Here is a 17,901-nt window from a genome sequence, read left to right as displayed (position 1 = left end):
AGCCTTTCACTAGCTGTATCCTCGCGAACCTACGTGTCTGGCTCGGGCTCCACATTGCGTCCCACCGGGTTCCTTTGTGAGTATTTTCCGTGGAGTTAATCCTACCAGCCCACGTTTCCCTTAGCAAAGCACTGCTTTGCTTACACAGCCACGGTTGTCTTTATTCCTCAACTACGGTTGACTTTCGCCCACCATTAGCCCTTAAGACGGGCGGTGGCTTCCGCAGCGTTCCTATCCCGCTCAGGTAGGGCGCTTCCCAGTCGCTGGCACTTCTGTGGGGTTAAAGGAACATCTAGTGCCCGGCCTTCTGCCTTAAAACCTACCTCCTCCTCCTTAAGTGGAACCGGAGGGCTTTTACGCAGACACTGGAAGAGGTCAGCCCCTAGTGGCGTTTTGGTAGGGATTCCCAATTCGTCGGTCATGACGTGACGTCGTAGTGACCGACTGAAAGGGAACGTCTCGGTTACGGATGTAACCCTCGTTCCCTGAAGGAGGGAACGGAGACGTCACGTCCCGTCGCCACAGGGCTGCTCCCTGCTGTTTATCGACCGGTCACTTTCTCCCGGCTTTCTCAGCGAAAAGAAGCTAATTTCCCTATTTGCACCTGCTGCTTATAAAGGCACCTGGCGGGGCGGCGCCAGCATTATGCAAATATCTCAATGCCAAGTTCATTGGCGTTTTAGTAGTAAACGAAGCAGATTGGTCTCTCTAAGCGAGTTCCCAATTCGTCGGTCACGACGTGACGTCTCCGTTCCCTCCTTCAGGGAACGAGGGTTACATCCGTAACCGAGACGTTTTACTCGGTTTCTCCTCAGAATAATCGCTCGCTCTCCTCTTCTCTCCACAGGTATCGACTTGGACACAGTTAATTTGCTTTACGATGGCGCTCACCTCTTAGCTGGACTCAGCGTACCGTAAGTACAGGTTTCACTCTGTTTCTCCTCAGAATAATCACTCTCTCTCCTCTTCTCTCCACAGGTATCGACTTGGACCAGAAACACAGTGGCGGGCTTACAGCAATCGGCGCGACGTGTGCTGGGGTAAGTAATTCCTAGGTAGCGTCGGGGGCAAACCCTCACGACCAGTAGATGGTAGCAGGGGGGCGGAAAATCCCAGCGTCTCACCGGGCCGAGCGCTGCCCTTTCCTCGTTGCCGTCAGGGGTTCGAATTCTGGTCAGGGGCGCCCCTTTGTAGAGGCCACGGGACAAAGGGATTACGTCACCTCTCTCTCTGCAACAACAACGTTTATGCAATGGAAAACATCAACAGTAATAGCCCCAAATCGTACTCACACCTCTGCTGTTTCTTCAGCTCTTCACCGCCACTCTTCACATCCACCAAATGGCTAAACAGGGGGAAGAATCGTTTCTGAGCCCCGTACTATTTCTGGAGGCCCGAAGCACGCTCACAACGTATGCTGTACTGTACTAACTACGCCAGCAGCCTCTTTGTCTTCCCTTGATGAAGTGTGTAAAGGCGGGGGTTAATCTGACAAAACACACACAGCCAAACACAGCAACCCACAGCAATAGACAGCACCACGTCAAAAATAAATGTATCCACAGCACAAAGACTCACCCACCACTTCAAGTGTACAAAAAGGACGCCCGTCTTCTCTCACTTCGCTTCGTTCAGGCTTGGCGATGGGAATATGCGGCCCAGCTAGTGATGTTCGTTATTGTGTCTGCTTTGATAATATTTCCTCAGCTCACGCACCACGCTCTATGAGGGGTAGGGCCGTCCTCCTTCTCCTGAAGGGAGTTAGCCTAAACCAGGTCAATACAACAATCACTTTCAGCTTGCTCTGGTACTCACAGCGATGCCGTTTTAAATATCCACTTTCACTTCGTCTCAATCCGTCGTATGTTCGTTCTCCTCATAACCTTTAAGGTTCACGATGTCCTCACAATTTACCGTTCCAGCCTGTGAGAGAGAGCGAGATAAACAGCCACAAACAGCGTACCAGCGGGCACAACACAGCGCTTCCACACACACCCAAAAGGTTCTCTTGGGGTGCTCCTTTAAAAGATCCACGACGGGCCTTTCTTTCGCCTCCTGTGGCTCTGTCCTCTTTCCGCTGGCTTTCCCTAGCACAGCCCGGATCAACAGAGCCTTCGGGCTCTTCAAAAGGTGCGTGTCTTTGTTCTGCCTTTGGCAAAGGAGCTTTCCCCGTGTCAATCGCCTCTCGTGTCTGACTCTCTCTTCTTTGTGTTTCAGCAGAGCTATTTATTTCACACAGCCTCCAATCACACTTCGCTTGCTTAATTCCTCTCACCTGTGGCTCGTAAAGCCCTGATTACGTTGTCCTGGAAACCAGGAAGTGAGAAGGTCCGTCCTCGAATGCAGCCCGGTGGGAAACCTTCCGGGCGGAACCAAACTTCCCTAACTTTGGTTCCGCCCTTAAAAAGATCGTCACCTTGTGACACACATACAGAGAGAAGTGTTTCAAAAGTTAATCCAACATAAAATCTTTCTTTTCTTGACAGGGCACATACACACAAAATGATCTCACAGTATTCTTTTTCTAATAAAAACATTTTTGTTTGTGTCTTAAGAAATCAGTCAGAAACCAGTCTGGGCTTATTTGTTCTTAATAAAGAGACAGTAACCTCAATTAACCTACTTAAGTCTGTGTCATTTATGTTAATCAAACAACCCAAGACAAACAGAAAATCACTTCTATTGCTCTAAAAATAATAATAATAATATTTAATTTGTACAATAAAGACTTATCTTTATATATCTCTAATATATAAGAATTATCCATTTAATTTAATTTCCGTACCTAATGCTGATTTAAGACCTTACTTAATGTGCAACTTTGTTCTTTTTTATAAATGTTTATCATTTCTTTATTTGTTATTAGAGTTTTACTTCTTGTTACAACGAGACTTGAGACTTGACTTGGACTCGAGCCCAGAGACTTCAGACTTGACTTGGATTCAAGCTCAAAGACTTCAGACTTGACTTGGACTCGAGCTCAAAGACTTCAGACTTGACTCGGACTCGAGCTCAAAGACTTCAGACTTGACTTGGACTCGAGCTCAAAGACTTCAGACTTGACTCGGACTCGAGCTCAGAGACTTGTGAGCATCTCTGGTACGTCAAAAACACGGGAGCAAAACAACTTAAATGTGCGCCAACACTTACGGTCTGCACGGTTTTTAAGTAGTAGCACTATAAATAGTGCATTACTCATATACAAATCATTAGAGAATACAAATGTATAGTTTTGTCATTCCAAAAAAGCATACTAAAGTTGAAAAAACATGGAGACACAGACAGACAGACGTCACAGAGGCAAAAGGAAATCGTATTAGCCATCTTGTTGTTATGGCTTGGTGTGGGATGAATACAAGGACAATGAGATAAGGTGAACATATAACTTTTAATAAACAAAAAAGGTTATCGAATATAAAGTTGCATCACTAAATGCATCATTAACTGGAACAAAGAATCAGCAAATCACTAACAATACAAACCAGAATGATCAAATACTGACAACCACACACTTAAATACTAATGAACTGATAAACTGATGAGTGACAGGTGTGATTATGACAGACGATGATCAGGTGAGGGAAACTAAAAGGGAGATAACTGAAAACAAAGTGAAACATACAGGTACAACGAACAGAACTGTAATAAAAAACGTACAATGCAATGGGATTTTGTTCAATTTTAATTGTGTATATATAAAAATCATGTTCATAAAGAGATATTTCAAATATATTCTTATAGTGAATCACAAAAAATGTCATCTAAAACTAAACTTTTCTTGATGCATATTCAATATGTAAGCCAGGTTTAAAACATGTTTGCTTTGATTAGTTTATTGTGTGGAATTATATTGTTAGAGCAAAATAAGACAAAGCAGAAGGGTCAGCACCAAGCATTAACTTGTGCACTTTAAAGTGAAGAATTAGACTAAGACCTTGATATTTAACATTCAATGATTGCTTTAATAGTGTTTTGTCATTAGTACAGAGTAGGACTGTAGGTAAAATGCATTTGGATATTAGCCAAAAAGCCCTGCTCTTAAAGATACAACACATTCTGTTGAATAATTACATTCTGAAGGGCAAACACATCATTTCAATAACTATTGCTGAAGTGGGTCAAGGAGCACAGATGTACTTCAGTTATTCACTATTCAGCAAAACATTCACCATGTTTTTCATAAGTAAAACTAAACAAATTAATAAAGAGGCATTTGATTTGTATAAAAAGTGAATTCCCTATTAACAAGAAGTGCTTGTGTCCCTTTTAAAATGTGTGTGTGTAAAATAAACTTTTTGTGCACCGTAAGTTTAAGTGAATCATTACACAACGTTTACCCACTTCTGATTTTGAAAAGGGGTTTAACCTCTGCAATATAAAACTGTGCCAAATGCAGTACAGTATTTAAGGCAAGAATGATGCTGTTTAGTAACAGGCAACCAATCACAATCAGTGTTTACCTCATTAAACATTCATGTGTTTGCTACAGTTGCACAAACTTTCATGCACTACCTAATTATGGCATCAAAAAGATCTATGAAAATGTCAAATGTGACAGGAAATCTTTTGACATTATATTTGTAGTTGCAATAGTAGGGTGCATTTTAGCAGGCAGCCCGGATGTGCATGCTGACATTTCCACTGATAGACGCTTGTGATTTGTCAATTATTAAATCAGGTCCTATTATGCAATTTCACCTTTATTTAATATCTATTAATGCTATTTGATCATAAAAAATATATGCCGAATTACAATGCTCCAAGTTCACCGCAAAGGCATTCTCTTTCAAAGAAATTGCTTTCAAAGGACTACAACAAACAGCTGATACAGGACTACAGCTCTCTTCTTTCTTACATCACGATGTCTATAATTTGAATAATTATAATGAATAAAGGGGGCGAGACCTTGTTGTGTTTCTAGAGATGAAGAGGAGTCGTTGTATGCCATGCTGTTAATGTCAACCGGTTGCAGACTCCCATTGTACAGTATGGCCTTCCTAGAGAGATCGAACTTTGGGTGACCATACGTGCCATTCTTCCCGGATGCATCCTGTCCAGGATTTCGGTGCGTCTTCCGGAAGTCGGATTTGTTGACCGCATACGCCATTCAGTTAAAAACCTAAGACATACAATCGTAGTTTCATTCTTAACTTAAAATGTAACAATATGAATCCTCTATGATGTATGCGGTCAACAAATACAACTTCCGGAAGACGCACCCGAAATCCTGGACAGACGCGTCCGGGAAGAATGCACTTATGGTCACCCTAACTTAGGGAACAAAAGTTTTCTGAACATTATCACCTCAACATACAGCTTTGTCCTGGGCATTTTACAGAGGACATCTTCCTCTAGCTCTAGCTTTGCAGAAAAGCTCATCTTCATTCTCACTTTATTAGGACAACCTGTTGATTATTGACCACAACCTGTAAGTATGTTTAATTCTTTAGTGATGTGTTTTCTAATATGATAATTGGTAGCAATATGCGTAAACAAAATGCTAGCCAGTAAGCTAAAGGCTAATTCTGATTTGACAAATGCTGGCAAACCCCTCAACCTGTTTCTAAATCCATCAGCCCAAATCGAATGTGGGTGCCGTTTGTGTTATCAGTGTAAATTATCATTTGACTACAGGGTTAATGCAGTAAAACCATGGTTAATTTTCATTACTGCAGCTACACTTGAACTACCCTGCTGAAAAAACAGCATACCAGCAAGACCAGTATATGTTGTGTTTTGGTGCTGCTTTGCTAGTGAACACCAGCTAAACCAGCACCAGCATTAGCACCAGCTAAACCAGCACCAAACCAGCATTAGCACCAGCATCCCATGCTGGTCATACCAGCAAGACCAGCATACTGTATGTTGTGTTTTGGTGCTGGTATGCTGGTGACCACCAGCTAAACCAGCATCAAACCAGCATAGACCAGCATAATTCCCATGCTGGTCCATGCTGGTTTGATGCTGTTTTTTTCAGCAGGGTATAGAGACAACTAACAGTGTAATAGAGACAACTGATGTTTTGGACTGATCAGTCAGTATGTCTGAGCAGATGCAACTACCCTTAATGGTAAGAGGCGTGGCATTTCCGGACAACGCGCAGAGGTGCCAAGCCAATGACCAACACATTGACCAACCAACCAATCTGAGTTCATAAGACCTCACAGAACTAGGAGCTCAACAGCCATTTTATGAGAATGGAAACAGTTGTGTACAGGGAGTGCAGAATTATAAGGCAAATTGTATTTTTGAGGATTACTTTTGTTATTGTACAACTACAGTGCTCTTGGTCAATTCAAAATGTTAACAAACCCTCAAACCTGAACATTTAAGTAGTAAAAGTGAAATTTTGGCTTTCTTAAGAGAATATTTCTATGTACATCATTATTAGGCAACTATTAGTGTGCAGAATTATTAGGCAACTAAATGAAAAACAAATACTTTACCATCTCACTTGTTTTTTTCACCTGTTAAAGTGAGAATAATAAACAAACTCTACATTTACAAAAAGAAAATAATAAAACAATAAAAAATAAAAAATATATAGACTCAGTGACCAATATTGTTAGGGACTACACAACACGGGAATCCCAGAGCAGAGGGTTTTTAATCAGTAATGTATAGGAGACAAACACTCAATGTCTTCAGATGATATGTGAAATGTATACGAGAAAAACACTCAATGACTTCAGATGAAATGCAAAATGTATAAGAGAAAAACACTCTGAGTCCATGTGAAAAGGTGTGGGGAACTGGAAACACTGGAGAGGTGAAACACAGCGATATCCTCTCGTCGGGCTCAGATGTGGGAAACTCAGCCGGACTGTAAGACATCCACAATAGTCTGTCAACACAGACGAGTTCCTGGCGGGGCACAGAGAGAGAGAGAGAAGCGGTCAGAGTCTTCAGCAGTACGTGCGCTGGACAGCGCACTGCGGCAGTCAGGGTGTAGAGCAGAATTACGCGCTAGAGCGCACTGCGGCTGTCAGCGTCTTCAGCAGAATTACGCACTCATGAGCGCACTGCGGCTGGACAGCGTAAGGTGTAGAATATCGCTAGGAGGTTCCTCTGACCGAGAGTTTCCGAAGACTTGACAGATGCCACACCAATCGGGAGAGACTGACAGCAGGGCAGGGAATCTAACGGGGCAAAGGCAGCAGAGAGCACGGTGAAAATATTCTAAGAATAAACTTAGACACGACAAGAACTAGAGACGACAAGAACTAGACAGAGCTAGCGGGCAGGAACACACAAAGACGAACTTGCAAAGAACAAGGAAACGAGGGGAATTTAAATCAAACCGGATTGGACAATAATAAGAATCAGGTGCGGGACGCCGGTGAGAGAAGTCAGAGGTAATGAGATCACCAGGTGGAGGACGCGCACGTGTGGAGCTGTCAAAACAAAAACACAACACATAGAGAAACAAAGACAAAGCAGCCAATAAGACCGAAATCATGACAGGACTCCCCCCCACGACCGCCACCGGGCGGTCCATGAGGAGACTCACCCCGTCGCCGGCGGAGATCCTCTATCAGCTCAGGGTCCAGAATGTCCCGGGCCGGTACCCAACACCTCTCCTCCGGACCATATCCTTCCCAGTCTACGAGATATTGAAATCCCCTACCCCGGCGACGCACATCCAGTAAAGACTTAACTGAATACACAGGGGCACCATCTATAAGCTGAGGGGTGGGGGGTGGGGGCAGAGGGAACAGGATTAAGGTGGGAAAAATACACAGGCTTCAGTTTAGACACATGAAAAACACGGCACGTCACGGGATTGATAACCTTAACAATGCTGTATGGCCCGAGGAATCGTGGAGCCAGCTTGCGAGAAGGCTCACGGAGAGGTAAATCCTTGGACGAAAGCCATACTTTCTGCCCACAGATAAAACGGGGCGCGGTTCTACGGTGACGGTCGGCCGCGGCTTTGGTTCGTCTGGAAACCTGGCGTAAAGTAAATCTAGCCTTCCTCCAGGTGCGTTTGCAACGACGGACAAAAGCTAGCGCAGACGGAACCACCGCATCAGGTTCTTGTGACGGGAATAAAGGGGGCTGAAACCCCATGGACGCCTCAAAAGGGGACATGTTGAGAGAAGAAACAGGGAGAGAATTATGGGCGTATTCAACCCAGGGTAACTGTTGGCACCAGGAACTCGGATATTGCGATGTCAGACAGTGGAGAGCTCTACCTAAATCTTGGTTAGCCTGTTCACATTGCCCGTTGGTCTGAGGATGATATCCCGAAGACAAGCTAGCTGTGGAGCCTATTTGTCTACAAAATTCCTGCCAGAAACGAGAACTGGGGACCCCTATCTGAAACAACGTCTGTGGGCAGACCATGTAAGCGAAAGACGTGTTCGATCATAATCTGGGCAGTTTCCTTGGCAGTGGGTAATTTGGGCAAAGGGACAAAGTGAGCCGCCTTGGAGAAGCGGTCGACAATGGTCAAAACTACAGTGTTTCCCTTAGAACTAGGCAAATTGGTTACAAAATCGATTGCGATATGTGACCAAGGACGAGAGGGAATGGGTAATGGTTTAAGCAGACCAATAGGGGCTTGATGAGAGGCCTTATTACGGGCACAAACCTGACAGGCTAACACAAACTGTCTGACATCGGGACCCATAGAGGGCCACCAAAAACGCTGACGTACGGTAGCCAACGTTCTCCGAACCCCCGGATGGCAAACAAACTTGGACTTGTGACCCCACCGGATGACCTCGGAGCGAAGCGCATTCGGAACCCACAATCGACCCGCTGGGCACCCTTCTGGCACTTCCCCCTCCCGGCCGGCCCGTCTCACCCGCTGTTCTATTCCCCAGCGCAGGGCACCCACCACCCGCCCCTCCGGAAGGATGGTTTCATCCCCAGCAGAACCGGGGCTTTCGAACAAACGAGAGAGAGCATCGGGCTTTGTATTCTTGGAACCGGGCCGGTACGAGGGGGTGAAGTTAAATCTGTCAAAGAAGAGCGCCCAACGAGCCTGACGAGAAGATAACCTCCTGGCTGAACGGATGTATTCGAGATTCTTATGATCCGTCCAGACCAGGAAGGGCTCCGAGGTCCCCTCTAACCAGTGACGCCACTCACCCAAAGCCAGTCTGACCGCCAGCAGCTCCCGATTGCCTATGTCATAATTTCGCTCTGCTGGGTTTAACCGATGGGAGAAAAAGGCGCAGGGATGCACCTTGCCATCCTTAGCAGACCGCTGAGACAAAACGGCGCCTACCCCGACATCCGAAGCATCCACCTCCACAATAAATTGAGCAGCTGGATCTGGAATAGAGAGAACAGGAGCAGAGATAAACCGGGACTTTAAATTATCAAAGGCCTCCTGAGCACTGGAATTCCAGACAAACCTCTCCTTAATGGAAGTGAGAGCAGTAAGAGGTTGAGCAACCTGACCATAATTTCTGATAAATCGCCGGTAAAAATTGGCGAAACCCAGAAATCTTAATAAATCCTTACGGGAGTCGGGGACTGGCCATTCGGCCACCGCTTTGATCTTGGCTGGGTCGGGACGGATCTCACCGGGGGCAACAACAAAACCCAGGAACGAAACTGACTGACGATGGAATTCGCACTTCTCCGCCTTGACATACAGCTTATTCTCTAATAACCGGCGTAAGACTCGGCGGACATGCTGAGTGTGTTCCTGCATAGAGGGGGAAAAGATGAGAATATCATCTATGTACACAAAGACAAACTTGTTAATCATGTCTCTCAGCACATCATTGACCAGAGTTTGGAAGACAGAGGGGGCGTTACAAAGCCCGAAAGGCAAAACGCAGTACTCAAAGTGTCCAGTAGGGGTATTAAATGCTGTCTTCCACTCATCTCCCTCTCTTATACGCACAAGGTGATAGGCATTGCGTAAATCTAGCTTAGTAAAGACCTGCGCTCCCTGCAAGAGCTCAAACGCAGTAGACATTAAAGGAAGGGGGTACCTATTCTTAACAGTAATGTCATTCAAACCCCTATAATCAATACAAGGACGCAGGGAGCCGTCTTTCTTTTCAACAAAGAAAAACCCCGCCCCTGCGGGCGAGGTGGAGGGACGGATGAGACCGGCACGCAGGGCATCATTAATATACTGGTCCATAGCCTCTCTCTCAGGACCCGATAAAGAATAAAGTCTACCCTTAGGCGGAGAAGTGCCGGGGAGGAGATCAATAGCGCAATCATATGGCCGGTGAGGAGGAAGGGAGGTGGCCCGGGCTTTACTGAACACCTGAGCGATATCCGCATACTCCGCCGGGACCCCGGTCAGATCGACCGCCGGAACCTGAGGAAGAGAGAGAACAGAACCAGAAACAGCAGAACCAAGACATGACACATGACAAGACTGGGACCAAGACAAGATAATACTATGCTGCCAATCAACGTGAGGATTGTGTTGCGCTAACCATCCATGCCCTAAAATAATAGGAGATAGAGAAGCATGAAGGATATGCAACACAATCTCCTCACGATGGTTACCAGACACAGAGAGACTCACAGGAGAAGTGCAATGTGTAATCCGCGCCATCTGCTGCCCCTTAAGGGACCAGACATCCAAAGGGGATTGGAGAGGGACAACCGGGACACCCCAGGCGTGAACCAGAGCTTCATCAATGAAGTTTCCCTCCGCACCAGAGTCGAGAAGGGCGGTGGACGGATGATCACGCCCAGCGAAGGACAACATGACGGGGAGTTGGGTACTGGAAACAGGGGAGAGTTTAGAGGAAGTGGCGCCCACCAGGACTCCCGTATTCACTGATGGGCAGCGGCCTTTTAACGGGCAGGTCTTAGCAAAATGTCCGGATCTCCCGCAATACAAACACAGAGCCTTCTGCAAGCGTCTCTCTCTGTGACAGGCGCATGCGCCCCAGCTGCATGGGCTCAGGCACGGCAGAAGGTAAAGATGATGAAGAGGGAGAAGTGGTGGTCTCATCCGAAAACGCTCGCTGGCGAATGGAGCGTCGCTGATCGCGAAGCAATCTCCGGGCTTCGATCCGGAGAGCGAGGTCAATGATGGCATCCAGTGAGGGAGGAAGATCATGGACAGCGATCTCGTCCTGGAGATCATCAGACAACCCCTCAACAAACTGCGCTCGGAGAGCCGCTTCATTCCAGTGGCAGGCAGCCGCTAGGGTTTTAAACTCAATGGCGTACTCGGTGACTGTGTGTCTTCCCTGAACCAGATGTGCCAACCGAGCCGCAGCGGCTTCCCCGCGCACCGAACGGTCGAAGAGCTTCTCCATCTCCTTGCGAAACTCATGAAACAACTGACAGCAAGGATCGCGGGCATCCCACACGGCCGTAGCCCACTCGCGCGCCTTGCCAATCAGAAGGGTGATCACAAACGCAACCCGGGTGATCTCTAAGAAATAGCGGCGGGGCTGGAGGGCAAAAACCAAAGCGCATTGAGAAAGAAAAGCCCGACAGGAGGCAGGATTACCATCGTATGGAGGTGGGGCTGTAACATGAGGCTCCGTCTGCGATGGCAGGCTGAGTTGGGTGGCATCGGCACTGAGCTGGTCCAAACGTGAGGAAAGGTCCGACATACGGGCAGATAAGTCCTCAACCTCCGCGGGATCCATCCTGGCAAGTTCGTCCTGTTAGGGACTACACAACACGGGAATCCCAGAGCAGAGGGTTTTTAATCAGTAATGTATAGGAGACAAACACTCAATGTCTTCAGATGATATGTGAAATGTATACGAGAAAAACACTCAATGACTTCAGATGAAATGCAAAATGTATAAGAGAAAAACACTCTGAGTCCATCTGAAAAGGTGTGGGGAACTGGAAACACTGGAGAGGTGAAACACAGCGATATCCTCTCGTCGGGCTCAGATGTGGGAAACTCAGCCGGACTGTAAGACATCCACAATAGTCCATCAACACGGACGAGTTCCTGGCGGGGCACAGAGAGAGAGAGAGAAGCGGTCAGAGTCTTCAGCAGTACGCGCGCTGGACAGCGCACTGCGGCAGTCAGGGTGTAGAGCAGAATTACGCGCTAGAGCGCACTGCGGCTGTCAGCGTCTTTTCAGCAGAATTACGCGCTCATGAGCGCACTGCGGCTGGACAGCGTAAGGTGTAGAATATCGCTAGGAGGTTCCTCTGACCTAGAGTTTCCGAAGACTTGACAGATGCCACACCAATCGGGAGAGACTGACAGCAGGGCGGGGAATCTAACGGGGCAAAGGCAGCAGAGAGCACGGTGAAAATATTCTAAGAATAAACTTAGACACGACAAGAACTAGACACGACAAGAACTAGACAGAGCTAGCGGGCAGGAACACACAAAGACGAACTTGCAAAGAACAAGGAAACGAGGGGAATTTAAATCAAACCGGATTGGACAATAATAAGAATCAGGTGCGGGATGCCGTTGAGAGAAGTCAGAGGTAATGAGATCACCAGGTGGAGGACGCGCACGTGTGGAGCTGTCAAAACAAAAACACAACACATAGAGAAACAAAGACAAAGCAGCCAATAAGACCGAAATCATGACAAATATAGCCACCCTTCTTTTCGATAACAGTCACAAGCCTTCCATTCACGGATTCAGTCAGTTTCTTGATCTGGTCTGAACCAACATTTTGTGCAGACGCAACCACAGCCTCCCAGACACTGTTCAGAGAGGTGTACTGTTTACCTTCACTGTAAATGTCCTGCTTAAGAAGGGATCAAAAGGTCTCAATAAGGTTTAAGTCAGGTGAAGAAGGGGGCCATGTCATTAGTTTTTTACCTTTAAGGCCTTTACTGGCCAGCCATGCAGTGGAGTACTTTGATGTATGTGATGAAGCGTTGTCTTGCATAAAAAAGTCTTCTTGAAAGATGCAAACTTTTTCCTGTACCACTGCTTGAAGAAAGTGTCTTCTAAAAATTGGCAGTAGGTCTGAGAGTTGTTTTTTATTTCCATTTTCAACCCAAAAAGGTCCAACAAGCTCATCTTTAATAATACCTGTCTGTGCCTGCCTGCCTGTATTGTATAAGACACTTTCTTCAAGCAGTGGTACAGGAAAAAGTTTGCATCTTTCAAGAAGACTGATTATTTTGCAAGACAACGCTTCAGCACATACATCAAAGTACTCCACTGCATGGCTGGCCAGTAAAGGCCTTAGAGATGAAAAACTAATGACATGGCCCCTTCTTCACCTGACTTAAACCCTATTGAGACCTATTGATCCCTTCTTAAGCAGGACATTTACAGTGAAGATAAACAATACACCTCTCTGAACAGTGTCTGGGAAGCTGTGGTTGCGTCTGCACAAAATGTTGGTTCAGACCAGATCAAGAAACTGACTGAATCCATGAATGGAAGGCTTGTGACTGTTATTGAAAAGAAGGGTGGCTATATTGGTCACTGAGTCTATATATTTTGAAATTTTTTATTGTTTTATTATTATTTTTTTGTAAATGTAGAGTTTGTTTATTATTCTCACTTTAACAGGTGAAAAAAAGTGAGCTGGTAAAATCTTTGTTTTTCATTTAGTTGCGTAATAATTCTGCACACTAATAGTTGCCTAATAATGATGTACATAGAAATATTCTCTTTATAAAGCCAAAATTTCACTTTTACTACTTAAATGTTCAGGTTTGAGGGTTTGTTAACATTTTGAATTGACCAAGAGCACTGTAGTTGTACAATAACAAAAGTAATCCTCAAAAATACAACTTGCCTTATAATTCTGCACTCCCTGTAGAGTGAAGGTAAAATATATGAAAAAGAATGCATTTTTATGAGAAAAAAGCATCAAAAACATAATCAAACTTAAAAAAAACCCACACATAACATAATCCTTTATTGATGGATGGGTGTGCTTTTAATTACTATCCCAGGGTAAGATAAGAACAGAGTGAAACATGAAACAAGTTAACACTATCATGAACTGCTCGCCTGGTCACTATCACGACTGAGCGAGACAGCGGGGGAACGAACCCAATTGCAGACGAGGTTAAGGGACAGAAAACAAGACAAACACAAAGCAAAAACCCACAATGGGGAAAACCAACATGATCTCATGAAAATCCATGTTATAGTCACGGAAAATTTGTTCACTTTATCCATGACCATGTCACGGAATTCAGCTTTTTTCTGTGACGGGACCACTGATGTTGTTTCCGTGTTACCATGGATTTCTCGTGTCATTTTATGTATTGTTTTCTCATTGTTTTTCCTATTTTCAAATAATTGTCACTTGGGGCGTATGACATCAGTATCATGATTCAAAGCAAACGGAGAAGTCCGATTCCAAGGCCCTGTCTTGTGGCTTTATATTGCACATGCTTGCAACTTCTCTTCCTATTTCCGGTTTGTCGCTCGAGTCGTCCTCATGGACTCGCGTCAAGCGTCCTTAAGGTCTGCACTACATGATGTCATCAAAGTGTGGACTCTGCGGAAGTCCACAAGTCAGAAGTGTGCCATTTGAGACAGGACACAAAGAGCACCCATGGCACCCTGGCCTGGTCCACGAAAATGATACTGCTGTTGGATTACGTTCGGGGGCTGCTTCCAACTGCGAAGGTCAGACATTATTGCATGCTCCACTGGCAACAAAAGCACCAGTTTGGAATTGGAATGTCGTGAAACTGACCTGCCGGTTACCGTTACGGCCGATTATGTGTAAAATCGGCCAATTCTGGTGCCTGGCCGGTCAATCGGTGTATTAAGGACACTACTTTTAAAAAGTCAAAGGATGTCACCTCATTAAAGAAAGAAATGTCACAATGCAAAAATTTGAATAGTTATTATCTGACCACACAATTCGATCTCATTTCCCCCTTCAAACATGTGTTATTTAAATAAGCACTTTGTAGTGTCATGAAGTTTAGCACACAATGTCATTTGTTATCTTATTTGCAGATGGCAAATAGGCCTTCTCTTATTACATTTTACTGCGTCATGATTCAAGCAGGCCACATAAGAATATCTATTGATCACACAATACGTGTCATTTCTCGTACCAGGGCATCTTTTCGTCATCAAATAGCATTCAATAACAAAAGGAAGTTGAGCGTGTAAAAATGTGTTGCCTACATCACAAGACATGCCAGAGGAAGAAAAGGAATATATTTCAGCAGGTCTTCATCAGAAACAGAGGAGAGACAGCACGGCCACAAGGGGAGAAATAAACAGATTAGAAAAGCAATTGACATTTCCCTAAAGCATGCAAGGGCTTATTTGCATCAGTTCACCGGCTCATGTTTTATTAATCTGTGATCACAACCGATCGTGAGGAAAATTAATCAATAGGAAAGCCACCCGGAGCGTCGGTCTGCGCCACGCCACCCTCCCTGTTTCGCCCCCGTACCTTTACACCCAGCGTGGAGGTGACGGATTTCTCTATCCCAGGCATGCTTGGAGGAGCTCCATATGGCCGGGATCAAAGGTGTTGTTCTCTGCACGGTTCTGCTTGGTTGCCAGCCACTGCCGTTAATTAGAAAACAAGATCAGAGGCAGTATTAAAATCCAATTAAGCCAGAATGAACAGATTGCCAAGTGATGTTCACTAATGTATTACCGAGCGGCATGCAAATTTCAGCTGCTGCATTCCATGTCGTTGTCGCGTGTGGGTGTGCTCGTGTTTATCCCCTGCCTCTTCCGCCAATCTCGTGCGCTCAATGAAAGTCGCTCAAATTGCCCGACTGATTCGCTAGCATGACGTTACTTGGAGGTCGAGGAGGCTGCCAAGTTCAAAACAAATCTGATGCCAGCCTGCGCCGAGAGGATTTGCATGGCCTGTATGTGAATGTCAAAGAGGTTCTGTGCGATTCTGTAGGACTTGAATTGGGCTAATGATGCGGATTCCCATGGACACGAGACATCTAAACTGTGGAGACTTAAGTGCCTCCAGCTGGTGGTCCACGAGCGGCCGTGCTTCAGCGGATGAGGGGCTTGCAAAGAAAAAAAATTGAGTCGCATAATAAAGGCTAATGAGTGACAGGAAAGAGACCTCGAGTGTCAGGAAATCACTCGGATGCAAAGACTTAAAAATACTGGCTAATTAATATGATTTTATAAATAGAGTCCTGCTACAGAGCAGTGAAGAAGAGCGTTATTAGCACAGCAGAGATGACCCTGTGTCACGTATAATGCCACGTTTGCGTTGCGACCAGAAATTTGTTTATCCGTGATGCCGCCTTGCTAAAATAGCACAGATATCGTCCAACTCTAGATACAGTTGGATTAACACGATCACATAATTACATTTAATCACGCTGACTAAATTGACCCTGCTTTTTGCCTTATTTGACAAACTTGGTGCAGTTTGGATGTATACTGTATTTATGCAAATATGCTAATATTGGTTTATATTTTTATAGTCACTTCACACAAAAACTACTTCTTTCAACTCTTTATCTCTGTCTCATGATTAACTATAGTTGTTTATAAAAGTGGGGAAGACATTTAAGGGGGATACATCTGACATCACCAAATGACAATTTTTTTAAATGAATAATAAATATTAAAACATATAACTTTGCATGATCTTTAACAGTTGTGTTAACAGTCTGTATGCTGTAAAGCTGTCCTGAGCACAGCGCAATGACAAGATGATGGATTTGAATACCATGGAGTGCTTGTATGTAAATGTGTAACGTTTAGCTATTCAAATACATTTTGAATGATTGAGTATTATTTACTGATTACAAAGTGAAATCTAAAATATAAGCACTAACTTTATAAATACATAATTTCCAAACATCATCTAAGAAGCATCAATAGGATGGATATCAATATATTAAATAGGTTCTCATTAGACAGTGAGCATTAATTTTAGCTGACATATTCAAGTGCTTGAACAAATTTCTGATATTTAATTTGATAACTTAGTCTTGGGATTGTGTTGGGCATATGATGTATGCATGGATCAGAATAATAAGTATAAATAGATAATATATCTTCGGTGTTGTATATATTGTTTTGCATATGCACAATTTACAATACCGCTGTTGGCCGTTTTAGAGCTGAATCGCTACTTAATGAAATCATAACTCCTCCTTGACAATTGGAGATGCTGTGTTATACAGTATACATATATTAATGACCACTTTTTGGTTCTTTTGCTTTTTATGTTCCTGAGAATCGAACCCCATGACCTTTGCATTGCTCTAACAATTGGGCTATTGAAAAACCTCAACACCTTTGTTCCAAGAAGGAAGTTATACAGTTTAAAGAGCCTCTATTACGTTGCTAAAATCAACATTGTTTTGTGTATTTTGTGTAATATAATGTGCTTGCATGGTTTATGGGTCAAAAAACACATTATTTTTCACATACCGTACATTTTTGTAGCTCCACGTTTTACATTTCTCTTCCTGAAATAAACAGATTTTGTCCAAAGCTCATCGCATTTAAAAAGCGCTGATTGGCAGGCTAATCTGTACGTTGTGATTGGCCTGAATACTTCCGACATCAGCCGTAAATGTGACGCTCCTTACCTTGGGGTTTGTACCTTTTGTGTATTGTTATCATGCACTAATACACACTTACACACCAAAGGAAATGTAAAATCGTCTCAATTCTGCTGTGTTACATAAGGGAGACATACAAAAAATGTAGGACGGAAACCGAGAACCACTGCTTTAATCATAGATTTAACATTTTATGAATTATATAAAAAACATGCATTTTTCTAACATAAAGAAATTATATTAATTATATTATAATTATAGTCTTGATTCGTCATGGGTTTGTTTCTATGACTTTATTATGCAGATTTTCTCAAGCCCTACCAAATTATACGGAGAGCATCTGTGGACAGCAATTTTTTGGTTTCACAATTTTCCCCATTCATCCGGGCTTGGCCTCTTCACAATACCAACTTTTCACCCCAAACCATTCATGCATATTTTCCAATGTGCATTCGATCATGCAAGAAAAAACAAATCTTTGCCTTTATC

At 44.3% G+C, this 17,901-nt stretch overlaps 1 long non-coding RNA gene across 1 annotated transcript in view; it reads right to left on the bottom strand.

Moving 5' to 3' along the window:
• LOC135750043 (uncharacterized) overlaps nucleotides 1-15,425 on the bottom strand; it is a 30,037-nt gene extending 14,612 nt beyond the window's left edge. Inside the window, exon 1 of the long non-coding RNA XR_010532562.1 lies at nucleotides 15,309-15,425. This is a non-coding gene — a long non-coding RNA (uncharacterized lncRNA). The remainder of the gene's footprint in view (nucleotides 1-15,308) is intronic.
• Nucleotides 15,426-17,901: the final 2,476 nt, after the last annotated feature.

The sequence above is a fragment of the Paramisgurnus dabryanus genome, chromosome 12 (genome assembly GCF_030506205.2).
Source record: "Paramisgurnus dabryanus chromosome 12, PD_genome_1.1, whole genome shotgun sequence".
Classification (NCBI taxonomy): Eukaryota; Metazoa; Chordata; class Actinopteri; order Cypriniformes; family Cobitidae; genus Paramisgurnus; species Paramisgurnus dabryanus.
This window is presented reverse-complemented; position numbering and strand designations above follow the sequence as displayed.